Here is an 18,510-nt window from a genome sequence, read left to right as displayed (position 1 = left end):
TTCTGGTTGTTCTCAGGGTGTTGCTACAGAGGCAGTGTTAAGGTTGTTTGTGTGATTTGCATACTGTTTTGAGGTTATTAATATAAAGTAGAATTTCTAGAACAACATCTGCTTTTTTGTGTTTTTCTTAGAACTGTGGATCAAGGTAATATTCCCTCTCCTCTGTATATGTAGGGCCCTACCAAATTCACAGAAATGAAAAACTAGTCAAGGACTCTGAAATCTGGTGTGTCATCCCCCCCCGGTGAAATCTGTTTTTTTGTGTGCTTTTACCCTGAACTATACAGATTTCCTGGGGGAGACCAGGATTTTTCAAATTGGGGGACCTGAACCAAAAGGGTGTTGCAGGAGGAGGGTCACAAGGTTCTTGTAGGGGGGTCATGGTTTTGCCACCCTTACGTCTGAGCTGCCTTCAGAGCTGGGCAGTAGGAGAGTGGTGGCTGCTGACTGAGGGCTCAGCTCTACAGGCAGCATTGCAGAAGTAAATGTGGCAACACCATATCGTGCCGTGCTTCCTTCTGTGCTGCTGCTGGCAGCGGCTCTGCCTGTAGAGCTGGGCTCCCTGCCAGCAGTCACTGCTCTCCAGCTGCCCAGCTCTGAAGGCAGCACCATCGCCAGCAGCAGCACAGAAGGAAGGGTAACAATACTGCAACCCACCCTACAATCAACTTGCGACCTTCCCACAACTCCTTTTTGGGTCAGGACCCCTACAATTACAACACAGTGAAATTTCAGATTTAAATAGCTAAAATAATGAAATTTACGACTTTTAAAATCATCTGACCGTGAAATTGACCACAATGGACCATGAATTTTGTAGGGCCCTATTTATAGGGTATTGGTGATCCCACTATGTCCAGTTCCAACATCCATAGTTTTTAAAGCATGTTGAAAATTTGGATATAGTTCAGAAAAGAGCTGCAAAAATTATTCGAAGTTGGGAAAAAAAACACTAACATTTAATGAGAGACTTAATGAGCTCACTAGTTTAATCAAAAGAGGTGACTATCACATCTATAACTACCTTCACAGGGAGAAGCTCTTATTTTCGAGAGATCTTTAAGTCGGTCTAACAAAACCTAATGACTGGAAAATGAAGTTAGAAATATTCTAACTGGAAGAAAGAAAATTAACCACAGATAGTGGTAAATTCTCCCATCACTGAGTTTTTTAAATTGAGATGGGATATCTTTCTAAAAAATATGCTCTAGTTCAATCACAAGTTATTGGGACTTGACAGTGTTCACTTATATAGTAAAAAAATTATCTGTTACAGGAATTGCAGGTGAAATTTTATTACCTGTGTTATGCAGGAGGTTAGACTAGATCAGAGGTTCTCAAACTGCAGGTCATGACCCCAAAGAGAGTCACGAGCACCTCTGAACGGGGTCGCCAGGGCTGGCTTAGACTGCTGGGGCCCGGGGCTGAAGCCCGAGCACCACTGCCCAGGGCCAGGGCCAGAGCCAAAGCCCGAGGGCTTCAGCCTTAGGTGGCGGGGCTCAGGTTACAGGCCTCCTACCTGGGGCTGAAGCCCTTGAGCTTCAGCTTTGGCCCTCCTGCCCAGAGTGGTGGGGCTCAGGCTTTGCCCCCCACACACACACACCTGAGGCAGTGGGGCTTGGGCAGGCTCAGCCTTCAGTCCACCCTCCTGGGGTCGTGAAGTAATTTTTGTTGTCAGAAGGGGGTCGCAGTGCAGTGAAGTTTGTGAATCCTGGGCCAGATGATCTGAGCAGTCCCTTCTGATCTTAAAAACTAAAAGGCTTTTGTTAGGGAATCTATATGTAGAGCAGAGCTGTGACTGTTTTCTGCTGTCAAGGATTGCGGTATGGGGAAGTAGGGAGTGGGGAACAACTTATTCTACTCAACTGAGTGAGTGTTCTACATACCCCCATCAACTACCACAAGATAAAGGAGTTTAGAATACGTGATCTCTTACTGTGGATGAATCCCATGTTTGCTAACTCATTGCTTTCCATTCTTTATGATGTAGAAATCTTTCAGTTTCCAAAAGAATGTTTTGCTCCTGGAATTCAGTCAAGGAGTATCTCCCATTTAAACGTTCCTCATCTTGGACCTTGTTGTGCTGATGCTTCCTGATCTTGTTCCTTGATTCTGGCTAGTATTTATTAGAGTCTCCATCTCTGCTTACCTCCAGAATCATCACACCAGCACAATGCTTACACAGGTATCTCCAGTGGTGAGGCTGGCATATATTAGTATATGCAGCCACTCTGGTTCCACCAGTTCTATTCCCTCCAATTAGAACCTTCCTCCAACCAGCAAAAGAGATTAAACAATGGTACCTGGTATTCCTGCTGCTCAGGAAACTGGGCGACCAATACTAAAGGAAGACTATCATTACTAGCTTCTCATCCACAGATGTGATGGCACTATTAACTACCCTTGTGTCACTGACATCCTAAGAAGTTGCATGAAGTGACTTGAAAAATCCACTCGCCTATAAAGAGCAGGAGAATTTCAACAAGTGTCATCACATTCTGCAGAATCTAAATTTTCATTTAAAATAAAAGTTTCTCACCCACATGGCTATGCAGAATAACTTCTGAATAAAAACCAATATTAAACCAATGCAATGCTGTCTTCAAATCTGCAAACAGCTCTAGGGCCTCCACTGCTCCTCAGATCTTCAACCACATTACAGAAAACTGGAAACTGACCTATGTTAGTTTTCACTGCTGTTTTCCAGATCTTGATGAGCAGCAGTGAAACTGATAATCAAATTACTGGTGGTGTGGTAATTCAAAAATGAAACCTGGAGGAATTTTCAACACTACACAGCAGGCAGAAAGCTCCCCACTACACAGCAGGCAGAAAGCTGAGTTGAGGAGTGCATAAAACCTCACACACACACACCCCATCACAGCAGCTAGGAGATTATGAGATGTGCAGTGGTTCTCTAGTCTGTAGAAGTCAGGATGCTCTTTAATGGAGCAGTGGTGGAAAAGAATTATCTTTTTCTTCCAGGAGGCAGAGAGGGTTGGGTAGGGAGAGGAGCTTTAAATAGACATCTAGTAGTTAGAAACAGATATGAAAGATAAGAGTCCACAAAGAAAGATCCAAGAGATAGCACCCTACTGAAAACCTAGCAGCTGGAAATAGTGGTTTTTGGTTTCTTACATGGTCATTGCCTCTGAATAGCGTGGGACAACAACTCCATCTGAAAGCTAGTACATCTATCTTCTGCCTTATAGGTGTTGGGTAATTTCCAGAACTACGTAGGGTGTGTGGAGATAAATGGGTGAGAGATTGATGGGAGAAGTTAGAAAAGAAGTTAAGCAGAGGGTTTGTTTGGAGGGTGCAGAAGGGAAGCGGTGAAAAAAAATCAAACTGGGGAGATGTAAGGCAGAAACAGTGGAGTAAAAATGGAAAAGGAAAAAGGTAGAAAAAGTAAATGAAGTAGGGCTGGTCAAATCGTACTCTGCAACTATATTACTTGAGGAATTTTACTGCTATTCATCAAATAACTTATCCGATGAACACTTTTGTATTCTGCCAGCTGTTCAGTTAGTTAAACATTCAGCAATTATATTAACACTAGTGGATTTTGTCAAATATATTAAATGATCTTTTCTGCTATTCAAAAAATAATAGCAAGTTAATGTTAATTAATGTCAACTTAAAATACAGTACACAAAACAGTACACCACTGTTTTATTCCTTTAAATCGTAGGGGATATGACTGTCAGTCTGGGGATGCAGGTATTTTTCATTAAAGGGTTTTGGGTAAATAATTCAAGCTCTGTTTATGTGTGCCCTCTAGAAGCACTAGGGAAAAGCTATTCTCTATGGAATTCTTTCCTATTAATAATCCTTTTATTGGGTCACAACCACTTCCTATTAAAGGAACCAAACTGCATCATGTGTGTAGAATTGTGACAAGGAGAGAAAGCTCATTATCAGTCCACATACATTAGAAATTTGGAAGAGCCTGTAAACTGCTGGCTTTGCAATAGTTTATTTAAAATAACCAGATGTCTATGCATCACAGCCCATCCCTCCCTCTGGAGAGCTGTTGTCATCACAATCATTATAGTAAAAATTCCATGATGTAATTGAGGAATACTGAGCTTAAGTCAAGGCTTTTGGGACTGCCAGCTGCCTCTGGCATTTAGGTTTCTTTTATGTATGCATCCTGGAGATCAGATCCAAGATCGTGCCTTAAGTGGAAAGCCAGAACAACTAACTTGGCATACGTCTTTTTTCAAAGATTCCAGAATGGGCTTCTGCCTGCATGGTCTCCTGGATACCTTAAGTAGAACTGATGAACACCTAAACCTCACTCCAAGATGGGCAACATAAACAGCTTCTGCTGAAAATCAGGCACATGCTATCCCAATACACTGTACAAATTTTCATTAAGTAGAAAAAAAGTGAATTACATTTTAGAGAAACCATGAGTAATGTTTTCAATTTTACACAGTATTCCCTGTAAAACACACCAGTCCAATATTATCTGTCCTTACAGACCAGGCTTCCTTGCAAAACACTCATTTTCCCAGGCAAAGGGAAAGCAAGGCATAGATTTGAGAGTCTGAAGTCATCCCTTGAAAGATCACGGATAGTAATATCCCTGCAAAAGGAGAAAAACAGGAATTCTGTAAGACAACATGCAGATCACCTTTAGTGCTCTGCAGAATCCAGACTTTACATAAACATTCCCCCGCACATGTACGTGATGGACAATCTACAAAATTCAAGTGGTGGGGACATGGGGCATGGATTTTAATGATTAAGTCAAATTTATACTAATATCACAAATACACTAAGTATTTGCTAAAACTGCTCATTTCAAAGTCACACAGACTGCAACTGTAGTCCATGCCAATATTCTGTAGACCAGTTTCCTCATTTAAAAAACAAAAAAATAACAACTGACCATATGCCATCTTTCACTTTCTTCCATATAGCCTTACTTTATCACATTAAGTAAAATAATCATGAAACATGAAACACACCAAGTTCCATTTTCCACGAACAAGTTTTACTGCAAAATATCGTTTTAGGGCAGCTTTAAATACACCGTATTTCAGTAGAACTGTAACAAGTCTGTGTGATCACACAATATCAATTGGTTTAGGAGAACGTTCAAGCATCTTATAAAAATGTGTTTTGCTACAAAGCAACTTGATACAACTCCTTTGTGCAAAACCCAAACGCATAAAATTGAATCCCTCTTATAGTATTAGCAATATTGAATGCTAGTCAAAGTCACTGTCATACTGTTTATTAAAATTATGCTATGCAGTAGGGACCTTCCTCACCAGCTCTTAGCCCTGTCCAGCTCTCTCTCGGTAGTCCCTCATCTAGTAACATTTTAAATGGATAAGAACAAGGAAGTCAGAGAGGGACAGGGATGTCCACTCCTCCTGGGATGCATGCAAGGGATAAACTGCAATCTGTCAGAAAGTCTCCGTATCTTTCTTGAGGCTACCGCAGCCACTTTACAAACAACATTTTACACATTCAGTCCCCAGGGTAGAGGAATTGGATCTCTGGTTCTTCAATGTTCGCTTGTTTGCTTCCCTCCCTTCAAGCCCCTGCAAGCTGCATCCCAGTATCACCACCACCTTTTGTGAGCACAGAAGGGAAGACCCAATTCTGACCAAAATCCATATATTCTGGAGCACCCTGGACTCAATGTGTGTGGCAAGACCCACATACTTGTGCAGCATACAGCACAACAGCGATCCAATCCAGCTTTGGACTTCTGGGTGCTGCTATTATAAAAGACTGTGTGACCTTTCATCACAGAAAACTAGAAACTGAGGCTTATTTAGGTAATATTTTTAACTGAACTAAATATGAAAGTTAGCACACAATACACTGTGTAGTTTGATAGTTGATTCAATTTACATTGCTCCAAATGTGTCTGTCAATAGACCACAAGTTTTTGTACTGATATACAAGGCTGCATTGTAGACGCTACAGGAAAACCAGGACGTTTTGACAGCTGCAGCTTTTGGAACCCAGAAAACCATGGGAGGCTTTAGACATCAGAGAAGGGATACATAGCCTCTCTTATTACTCCACTCTTTGTGGATGGGGCAGAAATAAATGTTTTGTGGCAGGGCCACCATAAACATTTCATTGTCCACTAGCTACCCCACTGCACCATACCCCATGTGTGTCTCAATATTCCATGATGGATAGGCACATTATATTGATGTTTCTGCTAAAAATCAACTTTTTTAAAATTGTTAACACTTAAAACCCGGAAGCAAAATTGTCCCCAAAGTGGAATCTGGGAATCCCCGTTGTTTTTATTGCTGTAAATAACTGGAATTCTGAACAATTCCAAGGATGCTGCATAAACAGGAAAAGGCCTCGTTGTGCTGGCTCTGAAGAACTAACGAATAAAACCTGTACAACTTATTTTTGTCAGTGAGAAGTAGAAAGGATTCTAAAACACAGATCTGTTGCTTATATAAAAAGGGCACCTTCTTAATCACTTATGAGAACTGCACTTTAAATATCAGTAGTTTTCAGAGACACCAAGCTCAGATGAACGAGAGGAGCTAACACTCATAACAGTAGCAGTGAGAGATCTGCAGAGTCAGACAGACTTTTCCAGAACAGTTTACACATGGTTCATAAACTCTGATTCTAAAGGCAGACTTCATAATCTTATGGCCTACAGATTTTTTTCAAACATTTTAGAATCTGAAGTCAAATTATTCAATTTGACCACAAACCCATTATCCATAGAGTGCTGATCATAATTTTAAAAAAAGCAAAAATCCTTTACCCTCTAAAATTTCTTAGCTTGGAATTGAAATTCTCAACCCTAATGTTGCATTATTGTATTTATCACGTACTAGATATACAGTTCACTAATTAATTTTCCATAGACTTGCTAGTTGATTCAATTATTACCCATAAAAGTTTTAGATTTTAACCAAACAGTGTTTTCAGTTTCCTTGTTTCTAAGCTACCCTCAACACCACCACTTCAGAAGCGTTTTATGTACAGAATGCACCTGGATTCAACAGGTTCCAGTCCCTATTTATTGTTAGAGTATTTCAAGGAAGAACAATACAGTGTTCCAGTTATTTAAGATCTCTGTCCATGTCCTCCTTCAAAATAGAAAGCTATGCTGTAATCTAAAACAAGCAAATATTACTCAGATTGAGGGAAAGTTTTGATTTTAGCTATGTGAGAAACGCATGGTAAAGAAAAACATTGATTTGTAGTTATAGCCAAAAATAATTTCAAAATATGTATAGAATTCAAACACAAAAAGCCTAAAACTGGAATTAGCCAAACAAAGTCTTGTAGTTTCTTAGTAGCCAACTGCTCGTTAAAAGCAGACAATGATTAGCATTCTATTTCCTTGCTCACTAAAGCAAGTCCTGATTCCTCCCCCACCTCTTGATTTGTATGCTAGTCCTTATGCTTGGGAAGAAGCAAGATTCATTATTTTCCATCTTTAAGTGAACTGCACAGATTTACAAAAATGTAATGGTTTATAGTCTAAGGCCCCAATCTTGCAAGCTAATCTACACAGAAATCTCTGGACCCAAGCAAAATCCTACGACTTCAGATTCACTTGCAGGATTGGAATTTAATGACATATTATTGATTTAAATCCACATTTATGTATATCTACACTTTTTTAAAAGAAAGTTTCTTGTTTATTTACCACCTATTTTCAGTACAAAGGTATGAACATGTTAAATGACAATTTCCAAAAATGTACAGGTTCATTTCAAAATACTCAGTGCACAAATGCCACTTAAAAGGCTATTCAAGTAATTCACAGGATGTGTAATTTTATTTAAACACTAACTAATATAGGTTAAACATATCTTTAACTAGCAACTAAGTTAATTCATAAGTGTATAGAGGAAGAATTCAAACTTGCAACACTAACCACTCCTTAGGTCTTTAAGGCTAGGTATATACTACCCGCCTGAATCGGCGGGTAGAAATCGACCTCTCGGGACGCGACAATCGATCCCCGAATCGGCGCTCTTACTCCACCAGCGGAGGTGGTAGTAAAAGCCGCCGACGGGAAGCCGCAGAAGTCGATTTTGCCGCCGTCCTCACAACGGGGTAAGTCAGCTGCGATACGCCGAATTCAGCTACGCTATTCACGTAGCTGAATTTGCGTATCTTAAATCGACTCCCCCCTGTAGTGTAGATGTACCCTAAGAAAAAACGGAGTTATCCAACATTAGGAATAAACATGATCAACTAGTCACCTATGTTAAAGGAGAAAATAAATCACGAATTCTTTAATTTTTGTATGTCTTATTTGGCAGAACTGGGTATCCACTTCAATATTTTATGGTGTCCCTGCGGAAAACGCTCAAGTTTTGTTCCACACTTCTGTTCCCAAGACAAAAAAAACCCCACAGTATCAGAACCACAAAAAATGAGTGACTAGTTAAAAACTTGCTTCTACTTTTTAATCATTTAGTTTTTTTTAAAAACTTTACATAGTCTCTGCAGTTTGCTTTTAACTAAGGATAGAGAAGGAAATAAAGGAACTCAATTCCTTCCGCAAAGGTAAACTTGAGTACTTTTATTCTTAATTTCCAAGTCCAATTTTAATGGTTATTTTTGTAACTAGTCTGTTCTAATATTGGTAGAATGTTAAAAAAAAAAAAAAACTGTTTGATCAAGATGTTTTGGAGAAGGAAATCTCATCACTCTTGTAAGTTACCTTACTGTATTTCCCCTTACCTATGAAGGATAATTTCTACTATTGTATTTATTCAGTCATCTCATTGCTGTTATCCATTCTTTAAGAAAAATCAGCCTCTTGCCACTAAGCAGGTCACACCTTAAGCTCCATAAAATAAAGAAACTGCAAACACATGCACACTCATCTGAACCATGCCTATCCTATTAACTTCAAAAAGTCTTTATTCATGAGATTTCTCAGTGAGACAGGTGAAAGGAGGCGCATTTGGAGAAGGCGGGTCAGGAAACAAATTTAGTAGAATACCTAAACAAAAACTGAAAAAACCAATTAGTATATCGCTGAACGGAAAATTACTGGGCATGAGGGCACTGAACAGGTGGAAGGAAGAAACAGTAGTTTGTTATTTTATCTGTTAAGACCATATGGTGAGGTATGAGCATTAAACTTATCTGGTCAACTGTTTCAAACAAGGTTTAGTTTCTATTTCAACCTTCCATTATCAGAAGTGCTATCGCTCTCGGTTTGGACTTGAAGTAGAGAGATACAGGGGCTCTGAAAAGTAAGCATTTTATTAACAACTGATCAGACAATTCCCACTCTTATACCACAAAAGCACATTGGACAGCAGATTATGTCATCTATTCACAGCTGATCAAACAGTACTGGTCACAAACAGTAACAAGACAGATTACAACTTCTTCAGTATGTGAAAATGTGTTTGTGTGATGATGATGTCTTATGACTTTTTTTTTTTTTAAGACCATTTCCTTCTTAGATGCCAATAGTTTATTCTGCTCCAGTTTATGTATCTATACATCAGGGGTAGGCAACCTATGGCATGGGTGCCAAAGGCGGCACGCGAGCTGATTTTCAGTGGCACTCACACTGCCCAGGTCCTGGCCACTGGTCGTGGGGGGGGGGGGGGGGGGAAGCGCTGTGCATTTTAATTTAATTTTAAATGAAGCTTCTTAAACATTTTAAAAAACTTATTTACTTTACATACAACAATAGCTTAGTTATATATTAGAGACTTATAGAAAGAGACCTTCTAAAAACGTTAAAATGTATTGCTGGCACGTGAAACCTTAAATTAGAGTGAATAAATGAAGACTCGGCACACCACTTCTGAAAGGTTGCCGACTCCGGCTATACATGATTTCCAGAATTTAAAAATCACACTTCATTTTAAAATTATTGTATGGAGGAGGGGAAAGAGAATGTATGTTAATTTCAATAAAATTTATAACTAAAAATGTAAACCAGTCTCTAAATTAATATTATAGTTTTGTTTCTTAAACAACTGCACACCTGATTTTTACTGTCCAAACAGAGGAAATACCAGTGGAGTGCAGGATGCCTGGTGGTTGGTAGAGGTGGAAGAATATGCTGGGAGCCCACTCAGGTGTCTGACATAAGTTTTATAGCTGCATTAGCATGAACTTGTGTGTCACCATTTTAATAGGCAGCATAGAATGCAAACTACTAAAAAGGCAGGACAGTGCTTCATACAGCAAAAAGAAGAAGAAATATGGAATAAGTTTTTAGTATACCTCAAGCATCAAGAACAACAATTCCCCCAACCTAGGGCTCTCTTAACAATTTGTTTATTTCACACTACTAGTTTAAGTGGACACAAGTCTGTATGACCAAACAGCACTTGTAAAACATCAGAACAAGTCAAGAGCCAGAATGAAACCTGCATCTCCTGAAACCCACCCAGTCCCATGCTTAGTGGCTTTGTACACATGAAATGATTCTGTGGGAGGGACTTATAAGATTAATTATGATTGATTTCAAGTTAGTAAACTTAACTGTTTATTTGAACATATTTTAAAAAGAATCTAGATTCTTAGTCAAGAGCAAGTTCAGGAAGGAAACTAGTTATATTTTCTCTACCATTAAATGTACAGACATTTGTCAGAAAATTTCCCTTACCTTTACCAAAGGGTAAATTACGTGCTACAGAATATCATCATTCATGTCACACATAACCCCTGCAAGCATTACTTGGGTGGAATATGAAGTCACCCAGCCCCAAGTGCTGCAAAGCAACTGCCTCTAACCTCAGCAAGAATGGACTCCAGAAGAGTGCCTTCAGAGTCTCTCCATATTACAGCGGGGACTTTGATACCTCCCAGTCTGCATTTCACCCCACCATTTTATTTTCAGCTGGTTACTGTTATTGATGCTAGTAACAATAACTGAGCCAATTTTCCTTTCACCAGTTATTCAGATTTCAATCTACTACAAACACCACAACAACTGACACCTATCTAAAGTTTGGGTGCCTTTGAGACACACACACACACGAAACAAAATATAAATTTACCAAAACAGCAATTTATGTTGCTCCCATCTTACCACACAGTAACTTGATCACTAGTCTTGTGATCAATACATCTTAATGCCTCAATGCACTTTCCCAGACAAATCAACTTAACTTTTTAGCCACCTACGTCTGCTCCTTTTAACTTCCTCTTCACCACCTTATCTATACCCTACTCATAGTTTAGTATGTGCTCACAGTCTCGCCCCCTCCTTTATTTCATCCCACTCCTCTTCTCTGTATGGAAACAAACTTCTGAATGCTCAGATAATCATTTATTTTGAAAAACGCTATGAAAAGGATTGAAAATGACCTTCAAAACAGCCTGTTCAAATGGGCTAACTCAAGCATGAAAATTTTAATTTCTACATGTTTTATTATTTACCTAGATGTACCCGTTTCATTCCAAGCTGTGTATGTACTTTAAATAGTTACATAAAACTTATGCTGAGATTTTCATTCATCTCCTATTCAATATTTACTCTAAAAGTATTCCTTAAAATACTTTTTCTTGTCCAGTTGTGTGCCCCTTCTTTGACAATACATGAATATGCCTATAAAAGTCTGCTCTCTTACATAAAAACAGACTTGTCTTTCGAGAAATTTGAAATGGAAGCAACGGGAACCATGTTCAAACATGGCTCTTGATAATAGGCTGATAGATTACTAATATGCTTTTCCCTGACAGTTCACAACAGCTAATCTACACTTGCCAAAGAAAACACTGGCAATCTACTCTTTAAATGTTTCCTGCTAACCTAATTCCACTGCAAAAGTAGACAGGGAGAAAATGTGGCAGATGATTACCATGATTCTTTCCTTAGTGAGGATTAACCACGCCTTCAGAGATCAGTTACAGTTAGCAAAATACCCTTTATCAACCCTTCACACTTTCTATAGTAAATATGAGGTACTGTCTCTTTCTTTGGAAGTCAAATATATCTATTGATCTCAGTTGAAAATACAGCTTGAAAATTAACAAGTTAGAACATTCCATGTCTTCTTGCTAGTTGAAGTGTTCTACTGAAATGCTTTGGCTGTGGAAAAATAGCTTTGCAGCAGATAAGAGAACAATGGGTTGGCAACAGGACAGTAGGATTTGTATTGAGAATTACAGCCAAAGCCAAATATTGTGTTGACTCCTGAGTTGAGTGTAAACTCAATCTATCTTCCTTCAAAGAGCCTCAGATCCAGAATTCCTGTAGTTTTATTCAGCTAAAGAGCAGTTTCTTAAATACTTAAATAACCAAGTCTATAACATTCTGATAAAACCACACAAAAGAATCCATTATTTTGAGGTATTGTATGATAATTCTAGCGGAGCCAAGAGCCAGAGTACAGCTCTATATCACTACAGAGAAATTGGACTATAGAGAGAAAATGTAGAAATGCAAACTAAGGAGGAGGAGGAGGAGGCGGCATCTATCCCTAAGTCTGAATTTGCGCTACTGTATTTGGCACTGTTTTTACTAGAATCCATTGACAAAGCATTTATGCTCATGGCAAAGACACTCAGTCTGATACCTTTTCCAGGGATTCAAAGGCAGGGCAAACCGAACATCCTCATTGCATTTCATTTCAACAGATCCCTCTCTACCTGGGATGGAATAAATTTTTACGTCTATGTTGAGTGTACTAGCTCAAACTGACAATCCTTGGCATTAAATCTTCCCAAGTCTTCTGAATAAGGGACCCGCAACATGAAAGGCAGCCTTACAATGGTAAAAATGCTTCAGAATTGTGTGTTTTACTTTACACTGGGGTTCACTCACTTCATAGCTTCAGCGGACTGAGGTTATTGCACGCTCCAAGGGCTCCTTGTATTCCTCCATTCCATGTCCTACTCTCCCAATCTCCCTCCATTCCAGAGACTCCATGCAACATCCCCAATGCCAGGGACTCTGTGGGCCCTCCTATTCCCACCTTCCCTCCATGCCAGGGTCTCTGTGACCCCCTTCCATCATACCAGGATGCCCAATACCACCCCTCCATGACAGGAGCTGCATGCATGCATACCCCATTCCTTCTTCCCTCCCGCCACCATTACTTTGTCAGAGACAAGTCACTCAGGGTATCAACATGTTAAATTTTATTTGGAAGAGAGGGAGAGATGACATGAAGTATTGCTATGCTGGAAGCCCCTAAAGGGCACCATCAACCAATTTGATCTATAGACAATTACAGAGGTACTTGAAGCTGTGACTATGCTAAACAGCTATCAACAGCTCCACGTGTCCCTCTTCCTCACTCTTTGGCTTTCTGATTTTCCCCAAAAATCATATGGGTTCTGGCCACTGACTCCTCGAACATTTCCTGAAAGTTCTGAATATATCACACGCAACCTTCGAAAGTTATCACATTACATACAGACAAAATGCCGCTGAGTTGCGCGTAAGGCTTTTCAAGTTCAGCCAACCTTATGTTTTACCATATAGTAACTCTATAAAATATATTCTGACATCAACTGCACTACTCAGTATTTTATCTTAATGAAAGTAAAGCAAAGGACAACTCCTCTTCTAAAAAATGAGGGACCACTCTCTTGCTGAGGGGTTACAAAATTGGCAGTTCCTTTTTGTGTACAAGAAAGCAAAATAAACAACAGAACATACCCCTGAAGAACAGCTTTAAACAGGTTAGAACTTGGGATTTTTTATATTGCAATACTGCCTCAAAGCTACAGATTACAGCCACTGCCCCAAAGAGTTTTCAGTCTATATAAAATAAATGTACAAATCAAATGTCTCAAGATACATGCCCTTAATAAAAATCTACCTTCTTTTTTCTACATTTTCTATTTATCACAACCAGCTTGCAACAATAACTTCCTTTAGGCAAACCCCAGAGAAATATATGCAAGGTAAAGGGGCGCACCACATTTAGCAAGGCCAGGTCTACACTATATACTTGCATCAGATGTCGCTCAGAAATGTGGATTAACACAGTTATACCAACCTAACCCCCGGTGTAGACAGCACTACGTCAACAGGAGGACTTCTCCCATTGCTGTAGCTAACGCCTTTTCCAGAGGTAGATTAACTACACTGATGGGAGAAACTCTCCCATCAGCACAGTAGCATCTTCACTCAACTACAACGTTTTAAGCGTAGACCTGCCCTTCAGCTATATAATATCTTCAGAAAAAACACAAATCTTTCTTGAATCTGTAAGGGTGGCTTTTGTTTGCATGAATTTGTGCCCGGGGTGGGGGAAAATATGGTATTTAAGGCAAAAAATAATCTAATCTACTACAAGAGGATAGTTTATCTTTTCTCCTCAGTGAATGCACCTGCTTTTCCTCTGCTCTCTGAGAGCCTCTCCCCTGACTCAGGTTAGTTCTGGCATGGGGAAGCTGCAGGGTAGTGCTCTATCAGGGTAACTTCCCCACTGCCACCCCCACCACCAGGGCCTTTCACTGTGGTGAGGAAAGGCTCCGTCAGCAAGCAGTGTAGATGCGATAAGCACTGCCTGGGGCATGAAGAGAGCCATGTACCCTTAAATTCTGGCGTGTTTCTAGTTTACGTGCCGAAGCAGCACCTCACCATTTATGCCCCAATTTATACACATGCTAGCTGGATGTGCAGTGCCTACAGGCTACATGCCACCGTAACCATAGACATACCTTAAGAGCCACCATGATCCAATTAACTGATCATCAGATTAGGGGCTTCAAATGCTCAAATTCTAATCCAGGCTCTGCTCAGTGACTGAGCAAATTTGATGTTATTTAACTTCATGCCTCCATTTTCCCCATCCGTAAAAAAAAAAAAAATAGCAACACTACTTATCTCACATGGTATTATGAGGAAGTAAATTTATGTTTCCACAGAAGCCTCAATGTGTAAGTACTTCTAATGGGTATTACTGTGTACTCCACTGTTCTATGGATAGCAACGTTGTCACCGAAATCACACACTGCTACAGATATGTGCTCCAGACTCTCAGGTTTCATTAAAGGAAATATTTTGACCTCATGGTTGGAAAGATATCAAAACGATAAGCTGAGTGACATTATGCAGTGTTGACATCCAGAGCTCATAGACAGCCTGAAATATTTTCCAAAATACAGCAGAATCTAGGAACCTTACAACAAAAGTTCAGTGCAGTTTAGCAGAGTACACTGTGTCTTGATTATTGTACTGAACACCAGGTTAAGATTTTCAAAGTTTGACATACCACCCTTTTTAACACCAGTCTTGGCAATTCCAGTCCCATACCACTCTAGGAGTATGAAATCCTCTGATAACTGGGTTTTAAAGAGCTGGATTATAGGTTCAATTTCATTTTCTTTTAACACCAGAGACAGGACCTAGAATTAAAACTTGGAGATCTCCCACTTTTGGTTGATCCAGTCACGAGAAGGGAAGCTGTTTTCTAGGTCAAGATCTCAGCTCCAATGTTTTCATGCAAAGGGATGTTCTGAAAGAGCTACAGAGCCTATGGCTAGATCACCCACTCATGCCTTGGCTTTTAAGCTCCCTTAAAAAAAAAAAAAAAAGTAACACTGTGCAGTGTGGAATTTCTCTTCTCACTTTTCTTATACAATTGAAGTAAGCAAAATAGGTACAGCCTGACAGAGGCTACTTGTATTCCAGTGAGGTAGAATTCTGAGGTGTTGAAATAAAAGATACTGGGCCTGTACTAAATATTTACTACTTCTGATAACAAAAGGCACATAGAGTCTACTTAACAGCACATATAAAAGAGGTCTCATTTTGTAGACAGGATAGATATTAGAGAACATGCTGCTCACATTGAAGTGGTTAAGCACACTGAAGAGATTAAGCATTTCAATATTTTTGGAAGGATCATCATCATACTGTGGCACAGAACTGTTTCTGTATTAAGAACAATTCACTATTACCATCAGAGGAAGAGGACCTTTGCTGTAACTTTTAGAAAATTATCTTTATTCAGATTTTAATGTAAAGAGACAGGCTCTGTTTAAAAAAAAAATACATTCAGATTTAGAATCACAGTACTATAACATAATACATGCACATTATCTGTTTTCTTATGTTACAGTATCAAACATTGTTGAGTTAACCTCAAATGCTTATTCAAGAAAATTCATTACAAACACTATAAAATGCATTTATATACGTTAGTTTTTAAGTAGGCTTGGAGAGATTATATTTTTAACAGTAAAATATCAGTAAATGTTGATTTTACTGTATATAAACAAACTGATTAAAAATACTTCCATCAATAATAATCAATAACACAATTTGTGTTTTAACTGTTATAAAGTTTTAACTTTTTGAATCTCAATTTCTACTTTCATTAATTTTTGTCTGCCCCCCATAAATCCTGCAACTTTGAAAATGTAAATTGATAAAAATAAAAAAATAAAAACTTATACCCCATAGTTTCACGCAACTGTTTAAATTTAATTGGATAAAAAAATTAAAAGCTTAAAAATAAACATGGATATTATTCATCAAAATTATAAAAACAAAAAAAAGTCAAATACTGCCTACTGAAACCACTAAAAGTTGCTGAAGAACAGAATTATCAGGCAACACGTTTTCTGATCATAAATTAATATAGTGAAATAATGTCTGCAGAGACAGAACTAAGCTGCGTATTTCCAGAATAAGGCAGGACCTATTGAAACTTATGGAGTACAATAGACATTCCAGTCATTTCTGTTAAAGAACCCGTCTCTTGTTTCCAGGTGTTGCCGAGTCTGTGCGAATATACATGTCTGCACTTTGCAGATGTACAGACACTAAAACCCGATGGGTTCTGCAGGTACAATTTCTGTATGTACCAGTAGAACTTTCATTAAAGCGCACCCACTGATGCCCGTTTTAGGAGTGCCCTCAAATAATTTTGCACTTGTCAAAAATAATCACATGCCGGCATAAACTGTTTTGGACATGCACAAATGGACGCTTGAAAGAGGCTCTTATGAAAATTTACCACTATGATTCTGAAAATTTATCCAGTTGCTGCTTCAGAAAAATATCTGCACATGGTTATGCCCATCACCACTTCGGTTGGTGATTGAAACAGGCAGAGGTCATATGTTCATGTATCTGGGGACCATTAAATTTAAGTAAAAATGCCTTTAGAACATACTTTGATCCCACTCACTTATTAATATTTATTATTTGTATTATGGTAGTACTTTGAGACCCTAGCCAAAATCAGGCACCTGTGGTGCTAGGCAACGTATACATGCACAATAAAAGGGTCCCTGCTCCAAAGCATTTACAATCTAACTCGAGAGAAAGTTATTATAACCGTTCTCATTTTACATGTGGGGAACGGAGAAACATTAAGTGACTTGCTCAGGGTCACACATGGAATCTGAAGGACAGCTGGTAATTACATCCAGTTGCTGGAGCCCCAGTCCAGGGCCTTAACCACAAGACCATCCTTTTCATTTGCTTGAAAACAGCATGTTAATACTTTTGAGTCTCTTATAACTATTCTCCTTCATCATTTCAGTGGAGTGACGTGACAGACACAGTGAACAGACTTTTCTCCATGATTGAACACATTACCATTGGTCTAATTTTTCTGCTGCCTCCTCCCTTTGCCACTGCACTTCCTTTGCCAGCTTTGATTGCATAACAAGGATGTGGTCTTTATAATTATGAGACTGAAAAATGTTGTGACTTTTGAATTGAACAATTTACTTATCCCAATACACATTGATTTAAAAATTTAGAGCTTCTCCATAAATACAAAAGACACTTTACTTTAAGAAGCTATAAAGTTCAACAGCTCTGAGGAAAAAAAGCCGTTTCCAATATGTTACCTACCTTTTCAGAATTGTCTCACACACTCCAACATTAGTTCAATAAAAGCAGCAGCTGAACAATAATTTTTTTCCTGATAGTTGTTTTACTAATTACCTTGTACAACTTAAATTTTAAAAATGTTTACGTCTGTCATCAAGACGACACTTAGCCCAACTCTGTTTCCACTGAACAGTTGGAACAGAGTCAGGCCAACCCTGAGCGCTTTCGAAAATCCCACCCGTAATCTCCTTTAATAAATTAGAACTTTGTTTGGGTACCAAAAAAAAAAAAATGTTTTTTGGCAGGAGAGGGGGGGGAAAAAATCAAGATTCCAATGGGATTAAAAAGGCAATATTTCAGCAGGCAGGAAAATGCTTAAGAGCCATCACTGAATTAAAGAATAAGAATACTTTAAAATTTTGAAATTTAATAGTCATGGAATTCTAATATTCTAAAAGTCAATGGAAAAAAACCTGTAGATCTTTTTTCCTTAAACACACTTGATATATTAGATATCGTAGAGATTCACTAGGAAGTTCCTACCTATGGTAAAAGTACACATACCACAAGATGCTTAGATAAAACTTCTGTTCCTGTTGAAAAATCTGCACAAGTATCTTGTCCAATAACTCTCCCCAAATCCTTCCTTTGACTCAATCAAGAGAACTTTGTCAAGTGTTCTGCAGATAGTGTCTCTTTTGCGCCCCCGGGGGGGGGGGGGGGGAGAGAATTAATACAGTCGAACTATGTGAAAAAGGAAAAAA

The 18,510-nt window shown here is 38.9% G+C and overlaps 1 protein-coding gene across 2 annotated transcripts in view; it reads right to left on the bottom strand.

Moving 5' to 3' along the window:
* Positions 1-18,510, bottom strand: part of ANKRD17 (ankyrin repeat domain 17) — a 149,516-nt gene that overhangs the window by 108,765 nt on the left and 22,241 nt on the right. The window lies entirely within an intron of this gene.

Source organism: Trachemys scripta, chromosome 5 (assembly GCF_013100865.1).
Source record: "Trachemys scripta elegans isolate TJP31775 chromosome 5, CAS_Tse_1.0, whole genome shotgun sequence".
In the NCBI taxonomy this organism is placed as follows: domain Eukaryota; kingdom Metazoa; phylum Chordata; order Testudines; family Emydidae; genus Trachemys; species Trachemys scripta.
Note: the sequence above shows the minus strand (reverse complement) of the source record. Positions and strands in the feature narration are given on the sequence as shown.